We start from the raw sequence: 15007 nt of genomic DNA on the forward strand, positions 1-15007 counted from the left end.
CCAAGGGAAAAAGAAATTACCTATCAAATCTTTTGCCATAAATAAAATGTTTTAACCCAAGCAACATCCTATTGAATCCTTCTGATTTCCCTCACATTCTATAAGTATAAGGTATGGTCATGGGCTTTCACATGGGTTCCAGCTACACTTGGTTTGTTTTGACAATGTGAAACAGTCCTTGTTCCAAACCATTCCCCAACTCTTCCTCCACTACTACATGACTGCTAAGAAACAGAAAAGAAAAAGAACCTGAAAAAAAGTCTGAAGAAGGGTTTCGACCCGAAACGTTGCCTATTTCCTTCGCTCCATAGATGCTGCTGCACCCGCTGAGTTTCTCCAGCTTTTTTGTGTACCTAAGAAAAAGAACCTGTTCTATTTCCATAGTCACTGCTTCTATTTAGTCTCCCACTACCACTGGCATCCTGACATAAAAAGCCTCAACCAGAAGTACTCGGCAGAGGAGTTGCCAAATGCATGGTGGCTTTGCTGAAAACTGCACACTCGCCAAGGAGAAGTTAGAACAGTAAAGCACAAGAACAGGCCCTTCAGCCCACAAAGTCTGTGCTGAACACGATAACAAGACCATCACTTATTTACCTGCACATAAGCCATACCCCTCCATTCTCTACATATCTATACGCCTATCCTAAAATCTTTTAAATGCAACAAGGTATCTGCTTCACCCATCACCCGTGGCAGTGTGTTCCAGGCACTCACCACGCGCTGTGTAAAAAAACTTGCTCTGCACATTTCCTTTAAACTTTGCCCCTCTCACCTTAAAGCTATGCATTTGATTTTCCCATCCTGGAAAATAAGATGGGTACTAAGAGCTAAGCAGTAAGCAAGCGAAGAAGAAGAAACAGACCATGAAAAGGGAGAAGGGGCAGTATCATCAGCAACCTCACTTTGCCTTTGCTGTTTGAGAAGAAACGGTCAGAGTCTAAAACGCATGAGGGAAGCGCAAATGAGTACAATTTGTTCACGTAATGTTGAAATCATGGCAGGTTTATATCTTGTAAAAATGTGTAGATATAAATAAGTATTGACAAAGGCACATTTCATTAGGTAACTGAAGGGGAGCGGTAGATACGATGAATTAAAGGTTAGGAGTGGTATATAACAGCTGGAAAATGAGTGTAATTAATGCAAATAGGGATCCAGATTGCACAATTCTCACCGAATACTTCCTTCTCCTTCTCGCAACAAGTAGGTACACATCTTGCACAATCCAGGAAATAGTTATCCTGTAAATTTCCAAACACAAGGATAAATAAATATTTGGATTCCATTTTTAAAAACGTAGTTATCCACAGCATAAAAAATCAACACTTTTTATTCTAATTTAGCCCTTTTTATTGTGACCACTGCTTCATGACAACAACTCTCATCTCACTCTGTGGAATAGAAAGAAATATTATTCATCCTAAATTGCTTGTTATAAATACAACAATTTTAAAGAGAGAAACAAGGGACAGCTGGGTTAGTCTGTGTGCTGGTTGATAAGTCTTCAGGCCAAATCATTTAATATGGAGGTCCCAAAATTTGAATGATCAGAAATTGTTATTTGGGATGAAAAGAAAAAAGTGAAAGAATTTGAAATAAAGGAAGAGTAATGGGCCTGTCCCACTTAGGTGACTTTTTACACGACTGCAGGAAGCTATGCAGTCACCACATGGTCGCCACATGTTCGCAGGTAGTTGCCGGGGAGTCGCCTTCATGGTCATGAGGAGTTCCCGTATTCTGGGAACTAAGTCGCAGCCTCATTATTGTCGCTGTGAATTTTTCAACATGTTGAAAATTAGCGGCGACTAGGATGAAGCCTCCATGGAGAGTAGGGAGATTTCTCGTGCCGTAGGTGAGTTGCAGGAGGTCCTAGTGGGTTGCCAGGAGGTCGAAGGTTCTCTGAGGTTCTTGTAGGTTGTAGCCAGTGCTGACTGGTGAACTTCATTGCCTCATTGGGGGAAAAAAGGTATGTAGTAGTTTTCAGAACCAACTAATCCATCAACAATGAATAACCTACAATTGGTTAAACTAACTTGGCTGGGGCGTGGGAAGCTCTGCAGCAGTAGAGCAGTTGAGGTGATAAATGTAGAGGTCAAATCAAACAAAGGCAGCCAATATCAACAAAGCAGCAAGTAAGATCTCCATCGTTCTCTTCTCGGTGCATGACAAGTAAACACATTTGACTCCACAAGGTCACCTTCAGCATTCTGTGCTCCAAGGAATAAAGTCCAAGCCTATCCAACTTGTCACGATAGTTCAGGGCCTTGAGTCGTGGCAAAATCCTCATAAATCTTCTTTGTTTTCTTTCCATCTTTTAATGTTTAGCTAGATGACCAAAACTAAACACAATACAACAAGTGTGGCCTTATCAATGTCTTGTGCAACTGTAAAATAACATCCCAACTTCTCTACTCAGTTTTCTTACTGATGAACACCAGTGTTCCAAAAACATTCTTCACCACCCTATCTCGCTGCTATGCCATTTTCGGGGAAATGTGTACCAGAACTCTGTGATCCCTTGGCTCTATAACACTCCCCATGGCACCATCATTTCATTATGAAGACCTGGCCCAATTGACTTCCCAAAAGTTTACATTATCTACACTATTTGAATTTAACTATATTGATATTCCGTGGCCATTTGCCCATTGTAATTCCTGATAACGATCTTAACTGTCTAGGATACCACATATTTTAGTGTCATCTTGAAAGTTACTAATTGCCTTGTAAATTATCATCCAAATTGATGATATAGATGACAAACATTTCCGATCCATGAGGCACACCACTGGTCACAGGTCTCTAGTCTAAAAAACAACCTTTCACTACCACGCACTGCTTCCTACCATTCAGCCAATTCGGCACAGTGGCGCAAGAGCAGAGGTGCTGCTAGGCAGCACTAGATGCATGAGTTTGTACCTGACTATGGGTGCTGTCTGTACAATGTTTGTACGTTCTCCCTGTGACCACGTGCGTTTTCTCTGGGTGCTCTGTTGGGAAGGAATAAAATTCAGTCCTTTGCAAGGGGTTGCATAGAATCAGAAGATGTAGAGTCATTGTGGATAGAACTGAGAAATTGTAAAGGCTAAACGTCCGTAAGATAGGAAAAGCTTCTTTAGGTATGTGAAGAGGAAAACATTAGTTAATCCAAATGTGGGTCCCTTGAAGACAGAAACAGGTAAATTTATTATGGGGAACAAGGAATTGGCAGACGAGTTGAACAGGTACTTTGGTTCTGTATTTACTAAGGAAGAACTGTAGGAAATTCACATTAGACAGGAAATGGTGTTGGGTAGACTGATGGGACTGAAGGTTAATGAATCCCCAGGGCCTGATGGTCTGCATCCCAGGGTACTCTAGAAATTGTGGACACATTGGTGATCATTTTGCAATGTTCTATAGATTCTGGATCAGTTCCTGTGGTTATTATATGGTTATATGGTTATTATATGGTTCCTGTGGATTGGAGGACAGTTAATGTTATCCTACTTTTTAAGAAAGGCGGGAGAGAGAAAACAGGGAATATAGACCAGTTAGCTTGTCACCAGTGGTGGGAAAGATGCTGGAGTCAATTATTAAAGATGTAATAGCGGCGCATTTGGATAGCAGTAACAGGATCGAACCAAGTCAGTATGGATTATGAAGTGAAAACCTTGCTTAACTAATCTTCTGGGATTTTTTGAGGATGTAACAAGTAAAGCGGATAAGGGAGAGCCAGTGGATGTAGTATATCTGGACTGTCAGAAAGCCTTTGATAAGGTCCGACACAGGAGATTATTGGGCAAAATTAGACCACATGGTATTGGGGGTAGGGTATTGACATGGATAGAACACTTTTTGGCAGACAGGAATCAAAGAGTAGGAATTAACGGGTCCCTTTCAGTATGGCGGGCAGTGACTAGTGGGGTGCTGCAAGGCTCGGTGCTGGGACAGCTATTATTTATAATATATATTAATGATTTAGATGAATGAATCATTAACAAATTTACAGATGACACAAAGTGTGAACTGTGAAGAGGATGCTACGAGGATGCAGGGTGACTTGGACAGGTTGGGTGAGTGGGGGCAGGTACATGGCAGATGCAGTATAATGTGTATAAATGTGAGGTTATCCACTTTGGTGGTAAGAATAAGAAGGCAGATTATTATCTGAATGGTGTCAGATTAGGAAAAGGGGAAGTGCAATGAGACCTGGGTGTCCTTGTACATCAGTCACTGAAAGTAAGCATGTAGGTACAGCAGGCAGTGAAGAAAGCTAATGGCCTTTATAACGTGAGGATTTGAGTATAGGAGCAAAGAGGTCCTTCTGCAGTTGTACAGGGCCCTGGTGAGACCACACCTGGAGTATTGTGAGCAGTTTTGATCTCCTAATTTAAGGAAGGGCATTCTTGCTATTGAGGGAGTGCAGCGTAGGTTCATGAGGTTAATTCCTGGGATGGCGGGACTGTCATCTGATGAAAGAATGGGCTTGTATTTACTGGAATTTAGAAGGATGAAGGGGATCTTATAGAAGCATATAAAATTATTAAGGGATTGGACAAGCTAGATGCAGGAAACATGTTCCCGATGTTGGGGGAGTCCAGAACCAGGGGTCACAGTTTAAGAATAAGGGGTAGCCATGTAGAACTGAGATGAGTAAAACACTTTTTCACCCAGAGAGTAGTGAATTTGTGGAATTCTTTACCTAAGAAGGCAGTGGAGGCTGATTCATGATGCATTCAAAAGAGAGTTAGATAGAGCTCTTAGGGCTAGAGGAGAAGGCAGGAACGGGGCACTGATGGTGGATGATCTTATATATACCTTTATAAGGATTGCACAGTGGTGCAGCCAGTAGAGCTGCTGCCTCACAGCATCAGAAACCCAAGTTCCCCCTGAACTCAGGTGCTCTTGGGTATGTGGTGTTTGCTGTGTGTGGTGTTTGCACTGTTACTGTGTGGATTTCCTCTGTGCTCTGGTTTCCTCCCATGTTTCTGTCCCAGAGATGTGCAGGTTTGTAGGTTAATTGGCCTCTGTAAATTGCCGCTGGTATGTAGGGAGTGGATAAGAAGGTGGGATAACAGAACTAGTGTGAACGGATGGACTCAGTGAACCGATGGGCCTGTTTCCATGCTGTCTCAATCAATCAATGTTAGCATTTATTTTGATAGGACTAGAATATAAAAACGGGAATTTAATGCTGAGATTTTAAGGCACTGATCAGACGGCATTTGGAGTATTGCCAGCAGTTTTTGGCCCCATATCTGAGGAAGGATGTTCTGGCATTAGAGAGGGTCCAGAGAGGTTTACGAGAATGATTCCGGGGATGATTGGGTTAATGCAAGATGAGCTTTTGACAGCACTAGGACTGAACTTGCTGGAGTTTAGTTCAGTCTGGATTGAATAGCAGAGTTCAATGGTCTGAATGGTCTAATTCTATTCTTATGACATGAACCTATCACTCAATGAATCCATCAATTCCATCAATCTATTGGGTCATCCCTCAGACTAGTTTGATCCAAGGGAAAAAGAAATTACCTATCAAATCTTTTGCCATAAATAAAATGTTTTAACCCAAGCAACATCCTATTGAATCCTTCTGATTTCCCTCACATTCTATAAGTATAAGGTATGGTCATGGGCTTTCACATGGGTTCCAGCTACACTTGGTTTGTTTTGACAATGTGAAACAGTCCTTGTTCCAAACCATTCCCCAACTCTTCCTCCACTACTACATGACTGCTAAGAAACAGAAAAGAAAAAGAACCTGAAAAAAAGTCTGAAGAAGGGTTTCGACCCGAAACGTTGCCTATTTCCTTCGCTCCATAGATGCTGCTGCACCCGCTGAGTTTCTCCAGCTTTTTTGTGTACCTAAGAAAAAGAACCTGTTCTATTTCCATAGTCACTGCTTCTATTTAGTCTCCCACTACCACTGGCATCCTGACATAAAAAGCCTCAACCAGAAGTACTCGGCAGAGGAGTTGCCAAATGCATGGTGGCTTTGCTGAAAACTGCACACTCGCCAAGGAGAAGTTAGAACAGTAAAGCACAAGAACAGGCCCTTCAGCCCACAAAGTCTGTGCTGAACACGATAACAAGACCATCACTTATTTACCTGCACATAAGCCATACCCCTCCATTCTCTACATATCTATACGCCTATCCTAAAATCTTTTAAATGCAACAAGGTATCTGCTTCACCCATCACCCGTGGCAGTGTGTTCCAGGCACTCACCACGCGCTGTGTAAAAAAACTTGCTCTGCACATTTCCTTTAAACTTTGCCCCTCTCACCTTAAAGCTATGCATTTGATTTTCCCATCCTGGAAAATAAGATGGGTACTAAGAGCTAAGCAGTAAGCAAGCGAAGAAGAAGAAACAGACCATGAAAAGGGAGAAGGGGCAGTATCATCAGCAACCTCACTTTGCCTTTGCTGTTTGAGAAGAAACGGTCAGAGTCTAAAACGCATGAGGGAAGCGCAAATGAGTACAATTTGTTCACGTAATGTTGAAATCATGGCAGGTTTATATCTTGTAAAAATGTGTAGATATAAATAAGTATTGACAAAGGCACATTTCATTAGGTAACTGAAGGGGAGCGGTAGATACGATGAATTAAAGGTTAGGAGTGGTATATAACAGCTGGAAAATGAGTGTAATTAATGCAAATAGGGATCCAGATTGCACAATTCTCACCGAATACTTCCTTCTCCTTCTCGCAACAAGTAGGTACACATCTTGCACAATCCAGGAAATAGTTATCCTGTAAATTTCCAAACACAAGGATAAATAAATATTTGGATTCCATTTTTAAAAACGTAGTTATCCACAGCATAAAAAATCAACACTTTTTATTCTAATTTAGCCCTTTTTATTGTGACCACTGCTTCATGACAACAACTCTCATCTCACTCTGTGGAATAGAAAGAAATATTATTCATCCTAAATTGCTTGTTATAAATACAACAATTTTAAAGAGAGAAACAAGGGACAGCTGGGTTAGTCTGTGTGCTGGTTGATAAGTCTTCAGGCCAAATCATTTAATATGGAGGTCCCAAAATTTGAATGATCAGAAATTGTTATTTGGGATGAAAAGAAAAAAGTGAAAGAATTTGAAATAAAGGAAGAGTAATGGGCCTGTCCCACTTAGGTGACTTTTTACACGACTGCAGGAAGCTATGCAGTCACCACATGGTCGCCACATGTTCGCAGGTAGTTGCCGGGGAGTCGCCTTCATGGTCATGAGGAGTTCCCGTATTCTGGGAACTAAGTCGCAGCCTCATTATTGTCGCTGTGAATTTTTCAACATGTTGAAAATTAGCGGCGACTAGGATGAAGCCTCCATGGAGAGTAGGGAGATTTCTCGTGCCGTAGGTGAGTTGCAGGAGGTCCTAGTGGGTTGCCAGGAGGTCGAAGGTTCTCTGAGGTTCTTGTAGGTTGTAGCCAGTGCTGACTGGTGAACTTCATTGCCTCATTGGGGGAAAAAAGGTATGTAGTAGTTTTCAGAACCAACTAATCCATCAACAATGAATAACCTACAATTGGTTAAACTAACTTGGCTGGGGCGTGGGAAGCTCTGCAGCAGTAGAGCAGTTGAGGTGATAAATGTAGAGGTCAAATCAAACAAAGGCAGCCAATATCAACAAAGCAGCAAGTAAGATCTCCATCGTTCTCTTCTCGGTGCATGACAAGTAAACACATTTGACTCCACAAGGTCACCTTCAGCATTCTGTGCTCCAAGGAATAAAGTCCAAGCCTATCCAACTTGTCACGATAGTTCAGGGCCTTGAGTCGTGGCAAAATCCTCATAAATCTTCTTTGTTTTCTTTCCATCTTTTAATGTTTAGCTAGATGACCAAAACTAAACACAATACAACAAGTGTGGCCTTATCAATGTCTTGTGCAACTGTAAAATAACATCCCAACTTCTCTACTCAGTTTTCTTACTGATGAACACCAGTGTTCCAAAAACATTCTTCACCACCCTATCTCGCTGCTATGCCATTTTCGGGGAAATGTGTACCAGAACTCTGTGATCCCTTGGCTCTATAACACTCCCCATGGCACCATCATTTCATTATGAAGACCTGGCCCAATTGACTTCCCAAAAGTTTACATTATCTACACTATTTGAATTTAACTATATTGATATTCCGTGGCCATTTGCCCATTGTAATTCCTGATAACGATCTTAACTGTCTAGGATACCACATATTTTAGTGTCATCTTGAAAGTTACTAATTGCCTTGTAAATTATCATCCAAATTGATGATATAGATGACAAACATTTCCGATCCATGAGGCACACCACTGGTCACAGGTCTCTAGTCTAAAAAACAACCTTTCACTACCACGCACTGCTTCCTACCATTCAGCCAATTCGGCACAGTGGCGCAAGAGCAGAGGTGCTGCTAGGCAGCACTAGATGCATGAGTTTGTACCTGACTATGGGTGCTGTCTGTACAATGTTTGTACGTTCTCCCTGTGACCACGTGCGTTTTCTCTGGGTGCTCTGTTGGGAAGGAATAAAATTCAGTCCTTTGCAAGGGGTTGCATAGAATCAGAAGATGTAGAGTCATTGTGGATAGAACTGAGAAATTGTAAAGGCTAAACGTCCGTAAGATAGGAAAAGCTTCTTTAGGTATGTGAAGAGGAAAACATTAGTTAATCCAAATGTGGGTCCCTTGAAGACAGAAACAGGTAAATTTATTATGGGGAACAAGGAATTGGCAGACGAGTTGAACAGGTACTTTGGTTCTGTATTTACTAAGGAAGAACTGTAGGAAATTCACATTAGACAGGAAATGGTGTTGGGTAGACTGATGGGACTGAAGGTTAATGAATCCCCAGGGCCTGATGGTCTGCATCCCAGGGTACTCTAGAAATTGTGGACACATTGGTGATCATTTTGCAATGTTCTATAGATTCTGGATCAGTTCCTGTGGTTATTATATGGTTATATGGTTATTATATGGTTCCTGTGGATTGGAGGACAGTTAATGTTATCCTACTTTTTAAGAAAGGCGGGAGAGAGAAAACAGGGAATATAGACCAGTTAGCTTGTCACCAGTGGTGGGAAAGATGCTGGAGTCAATTATTAAAGATGTAATAGCGGCGCATTTGGATAGCAGTAACAGGATCGAACCAAGTCAGTATGGATTATGAAGTGAAAACCTTGCTTAACTAATCTTCTGGGATTTTTTGAGGATGTAACAAGTAAAGCGGATAAGGGAGAGCCAGTGGATGTAGTATATCTGGACTGTCAGAAAGCCTTTGATAAGGTCCGACACAGGAGATTATTGGGCAAAATTAGACCACATGGTATTGGGGGTAGGGTATTGACATGGATAGAACACTTTTTGGCAGACAGGAATCAAAGAGTAGGAATTAACGGGTCCCTTTCAGTATGGCGGGCAGTGACTAGTGGGGTGCTGCAAGGCTCGGTGCTGGGACAGCTATTATTTATAATATATATTAATGATTTAGATGAATGAATCATTAACAAATTTACAGATGACACAAAGTGTGAACTGTGAAGAGGATGCTACGAGGATGCAGGGTGACTTGGACAGGTTGGGTGAGTGGGGGCAGGTACATGGCAGATGCAGTATAATGTGTATAAATGTGAGGTTATCCACTTTGGTGGTAAGAATAAGAAGGCAGATTATTATCTGAATGGTGTCAGATTAGGAAAAGGGGAAGTGCAATGAGACCTGGGTGTCCTTGTACATCAGTCACTGAAAGTAAGCATGTAGGTACAGCAGGCAGTGAAGAAAGCTAATGGCCTTTATAACGTGAGGATTTGAGTATAGGAGCAAAGAGGTCCTTCTGCAGTTGTACAGGGCCCTGGTGAGACCACACCTGGAGTATTGTGAGCAGTTTTGATCTCCTAATTTAAGGAAGGGCATTCTTGCTATTGAGGGAGTGCAGCGTAGGTTCATGAGGTTAATTCCTGGGATGGCGGGACTGTCATCTGATGAAAGAATGGGCTTGTATTTACTGGAATTTAGAAGGATGAAGGGGATCTTATAGAAGCATATAAAATTATTAAGGGATTGGACAAGCTAGATGCAGGAAACATGTTCCCGATGTTGGGGGAGTCCAGAACCAGGGGTCACAGTTTAAGAATAAGGGGTAGCCATGTAGAACTGAGATGAGTAAAACACTTTTTCACCCAGAGAGTAGTGAATTTGTGGAATTCTTTACCTAAGAAGGCAGTGGAGGCTGATTCATGATGCATTCAAAAGAGAGTTAGATAGAGCTCTTAGGGCTAGAGGAGAAGGCAGGAACGGGGCACTGATGGTGGATGATCTTATATATACCTTTATAAGGATTGCACAGTGGTGCAGCCAGTAGAGCTGCTGCCTCACAGCATCAGAAACCCAAGTTCCCCCTGAACTCAGGTGCTCTTGGGTATGTGGTGTTTGCTGTGTGTGGTGTTTGCACTGTTACTGTGTGGATTTCCTCTGTGCTCTGGTTTCCTCCCATGTTTCTGTCCCAGAGATGTGCAGGTTTGTAGGTTAATTGGCCTCTGTAAATTGCCGCTGGTATGTAGGGAGTGGATAAGAAGGTGGGATAACAGAACTAGTGTGAACGGATGGACTCAGTGAACCGATGGGCCTGTTTCCATGCTGTCTCAATCAATCAATGTTAGCATTTATTTTGATAGGACTAGAATATAAAAACGGGAATTTAATGCTGAGATTTTAAGGCACTGATCAGACGGCATTTGGAGTATTGCCAGCAGTTTTTGACCCATATCTGAGGAAGGATGTTCTGGCATTAGAGAGGGTCCAGAGAGGTTTACGAGAATTATTCCGGGGATGATTGGGTTAATGCAAGATGAGCTTTTGACAGCACTAGGACTGAACTTGCTGGAGTTTAGTTCAGTCTGGATTGAATAGCAGAGTTCAATGGTCTGAATGGTCTAATTCTATTCTTATGACATGAACCTATCACTCAATGAATCCATCAATTCCATCAATCTATTGGGTCATCCCTCAGACTAGTTTGATCCAAGGGAAAAAGAAATTACCTATCAAATCTTTTGCCATAAATAAAATGTTTTAACCCAAGCAACATCCTATTGAATCCTTCTGATTTCCCTCACATTCTATAAGTATAAGGTATGGTCATGGGCTTTCACATGGGTTCCAGCTACACTTGGTTTGTTTTGACAATGTGAAACAGTCCTTGTTCCAAACCATTCCCCAACTCTTCCTCCACTACTACATGACTGCTAAGAAACAGAAAAGAAAAAGAACCTGAAAAAAAGTCTGAAGAAGGGTTTCGACCCGAAACGTTGCCTATTTCCTTCGCTCCATAGATGCTGCTGCACCCGCTGAGTTTCTCCAGCTTTTTTGTGTACCTAAGAAAAAGAACCTGTTCTATTTCCATAGTCACTGCTTCTATTTAGTCTCCCACTACCACTGGCATCCTGACATAAAAAGCCTCAACCAGAAGTACTCGGCAGAGGAGTTGCCAAATGCATGGTGGCTTTGCTGAAAACTGCACACTCGCCAAGGAGAAGTTAGAACAGTAAAGCACAAGAACAGGCCCTTCAGCCCACAAAGTCTGTGCTGAACACGATAACAAGACCATCACTTATTTACCTGCACATAAGCCATACCCCTCCATTCTCTACATATCTATACGCCTATCCTAAAATCTTTTAAATGCAACAAGGTATCTGCTTCACCCATCACCCGTGGCAGTGTGTTCCAGGCACTCACCACGCGCTGTGTAAAAAAACTTGCTCTGCACATTTCCTTTAAACTTTGCCCCTCTCACCTTAAAGCTATGCATTTGATTTTCCCATCCTGGAAAATAAGATGGGTACTAAGAGCTAAGCAGTAAGCAAGCGAAGAAGAAGAAACAGACCATGAAAAGGGAGAAGGGGCAGTATCATCAGCAACCTCACTTTGCCTTTGCTGTTTGAGAAGAAACGGTCAGAGTCTAAAACGCATGAGGGAAGCGCAAATGAGTACAATTTGTTCACGTAATGTTGAAATCATGGCAGGTTTATATCTTGTAAAAATGTGTAGATATAAATAAGTATTGACAAAGGCACATTTCATTAGGTAACTGAAGGGGAGCGGTAGATACGATGAATTAAAGGTTAGGAGTGGTATATAACAGCTGGAAAATGAGTGTAATTAATGCAAATAGGGATCCAGATTGCACAATTCTCACCGAATACTTCCTTCTCCTTCTCGCAACAAGTAGGTACACATCTTGCACAATCCAGGAAATAGTTATCCTGTAAATTTCCAAACACAAGGATAAATAAATATTTGGATTCCATTTTTAAAAACGTAGTTATCCACAGCATAAAAAATCAACACTTTTTATTCTAATTTAGCCCTTTTTATTGTGACCACTGCTTCATGACAACAACTCTCATCTCACTCTGTGGAATAGAAAGAAATATTATTCATCCTAAATTGCTTGTTATAAATACAACAATTTTAAAGAGAGAAACAAGGGACAGCTGGGTTAGTCTGTGTGCTGGTTGATAAGTCTTCAGGCCAAATCATTTAATATGGAGGTCCCAAAATTTGAATGATCAGAAATTGTTATTTGGGATGAAAAGAAAAAAGTGAAAGAATTTGAAATAAAGGAAGAGTAATGGGCCTGTCCCACTTAGGTGACTTTTTACACGACTGCAGGAAGCTATGCAGTCACCACATGGTCGCCACATGTTCGCAGGTAGTTGCCGGGGAGTCGCCTTCATGGTCATGAGGAGTTCCCGTATTCTGGGAACTAAGTCGCAGCCTCATTATTGTCGCTGTGAATTTTTCAACATGTTGAAAATTAGCGGCGACTAGGATGAAGCCTCCATGGAGAGTAGGGAGATTTCTCGTGCCGTAGGTGAGTTGCAGGAGGTCCTAGTGGGTTGCCAGGAGGTCGAAGGTTCTCTGAGGTTCTTGTAGGTTGTAGCCAGTGCTGACTGGTGAACTTCATTGCCTCATTGGGGGAAAAAAGGTATGTAGTAGTTTTCAGAACCAACTAATCCATCAACAATGAATAACCTACAATTGGTTAAACTAACTTGGCTGGGGCGTGGGAAGCTCTGCAGCAGTAGAGCAGTTGAGGTGATAAATGTAGAGGTCAAATCAAACAAAGGCAGCCAATATCAACAAAGCAGCAAGTAAGATCTCCACCGTTCTCTTCTCGGTGCATGACAAGTAAACACATTTGACTCCACAAGGTCACCTTCAGCATTCTGTGCTCCAAGGAATAAAGTCCAAGCCTATCCAACTTGTCACGATAGTTCAGGGCCTTGAGTCGTGGCAAAATCCTCATAAATCTTCTTTGTTTTCTTTCCATCTTTTAATGTTTAGCAAGATGACCAAAACTAAACACAATACAACAAGTGTGGCCTTACCAATGTCTTGTGCAACTGTAAAATAACATCCCAACTTCTCTACTCAGTTTTCTTACTGATGAACACCAGTGTTCCAAAAACATTCTTCACCACCCTATCTCGCTGCTATGCCATTTTCGGGGAAATGTGTACCAGAACTCTGTGATCCCTTGGCTCTATAACACTCCCCATGGCACCATCATTTCATTATGAAGACCTGGCCCAATTGACTTCCCAAAAGTTTACATTATCTACACTATTTGAATTGAACTATATTGATATTCCGTGGCCATTTGCCCATTGTAATTCCTGATAACGATCTTAACTGTCTAGGATGCCACATATTTTAGTGTCATCTTGAAAGTTACTAATTATGCCTTGTAAATTATCATCCAAATTGATGATATAGATGACAAACCTTTCCGATCCATGAGGCACACCACTGGTCACAGGTCTCTAGTCTAAAAAACAACCTTTCACTACCACGCACTGCTTCCTACCATTCAGCCAATTCCTCCACTACTACATGACTGCTACATGACAAAGTGTGAACTGTGAAGAGGATGCTACAAGGATGCAGGGTGACTTGGACAGGTTGGGTGAGTGGGGGCAGGTACATGGCAGATGCAGTATAATGTGTATAAATGTGAGGTTATCCACTTTGGTGGTAAGAATAAGAAGGTAGATTATTATCTGAATGGTGTCAGATTAGGAAAAGGGGAAGTGCAATGAGACCTGGGTGTCCTTGTACATCAGTCACTGAAAGTAAGCTTGTAGGTACAGCAGGCAGTGAAGAAAGCTAATGGCCTTTATAACGTGAGGATTTGAGTATAGGAGCAAAGAGGTCCTTCTGCAGTTGTACAGGGCCCTGGTGAGACCACATCTGGAGTATTGTGAGCAGTTTTGATCTCCTAATTTAAGGAAGGGCATTCTTGCTATTGAGGGAGTGCAGCGTAGGTTCATGAGGTTAATTCCTGGGATGGCGGGACTGTCATCTGATGAAAGAATGGGCTTGTATTTACTGGAATTTAGAAGGATGAAGGGGATCTTATAGAAGCATATAAAATTATTAAGGGATTGGACAAGCTAGATGCAGGAAACATGTTCCCGATGTTGGGGGAGTCCAGAACCAGGGGTCACAGTTTAAGAATAAGGGGTAGCCATGTAGAACTGAGATGAGTAAAAAACTTTTTCACCCAGAGAGTAGTGAATTTGTGGAATTCTTTACCTAAGAAGGCAGTGGAGGCTGATTCATGATGCATTCAAAAGAGAGTTAGATAGAGCTCTTAGGGCTAGAGGAGAAGGCAGGAACGGGGCACTGATGGTGGATGATCAGCCATGATCACATTGAATGGCTCGAAGAGCCGAATGGTCTACTCCTGTACCTATGTTTCTATTCCAAAGACGTGCAGGTTAATTGGCTTCTATAAAATACCCTTAGTGTGTAGAAAGCAAAGTTCTAACATAGAACTAGTGAACTGTGTTTATTTGTGGTGACCAGGTGATCGATGGTCGATGGGCCAAATGGCCTATTTCTACGCTGTGTCACTAAAACTAAAACTACAGAATCCATCTAAAACACTCTGAACAGGTTCTGTATCCAGCTAGTTCTCAAATGAGCTTTGGAACATTACAGGAAAACTGACACTTTTTCTAAACCTCT

At 41.8% G+C, this 15007-nt stretch overlaps 1 protein-coding gene across 1 annotated transcript in view; it reads left to right on the forward strand.

Annotated features, from left to right (window-relative positions):
• Nucleotides 1-15007, forward strand: part of LOC116966926 (alpha-2,8-sialyltransferase 8F-like) — a 124596-nt gene that overhangs the window by 79961 nt on the left and 29628 nt on the right. The gene's annotated exons all lie outside the window — the stretch shown is intronic.

Source organism: Amblyraja radiata, chromosome 2 (assembly GCF_010909765.2).
Source record: "Amblyraja radiata isolate CabotCenter1 chromosome 2, sAmbRad1.1.pri, whole genome shotgun sequence".
Taxonomy (NCBI): Eukaryota; Metazoa; Chordata; class Chondrichthyes; order Rajiformes; family Rajidae; genus Amblyraja; species Amblyraja radiata.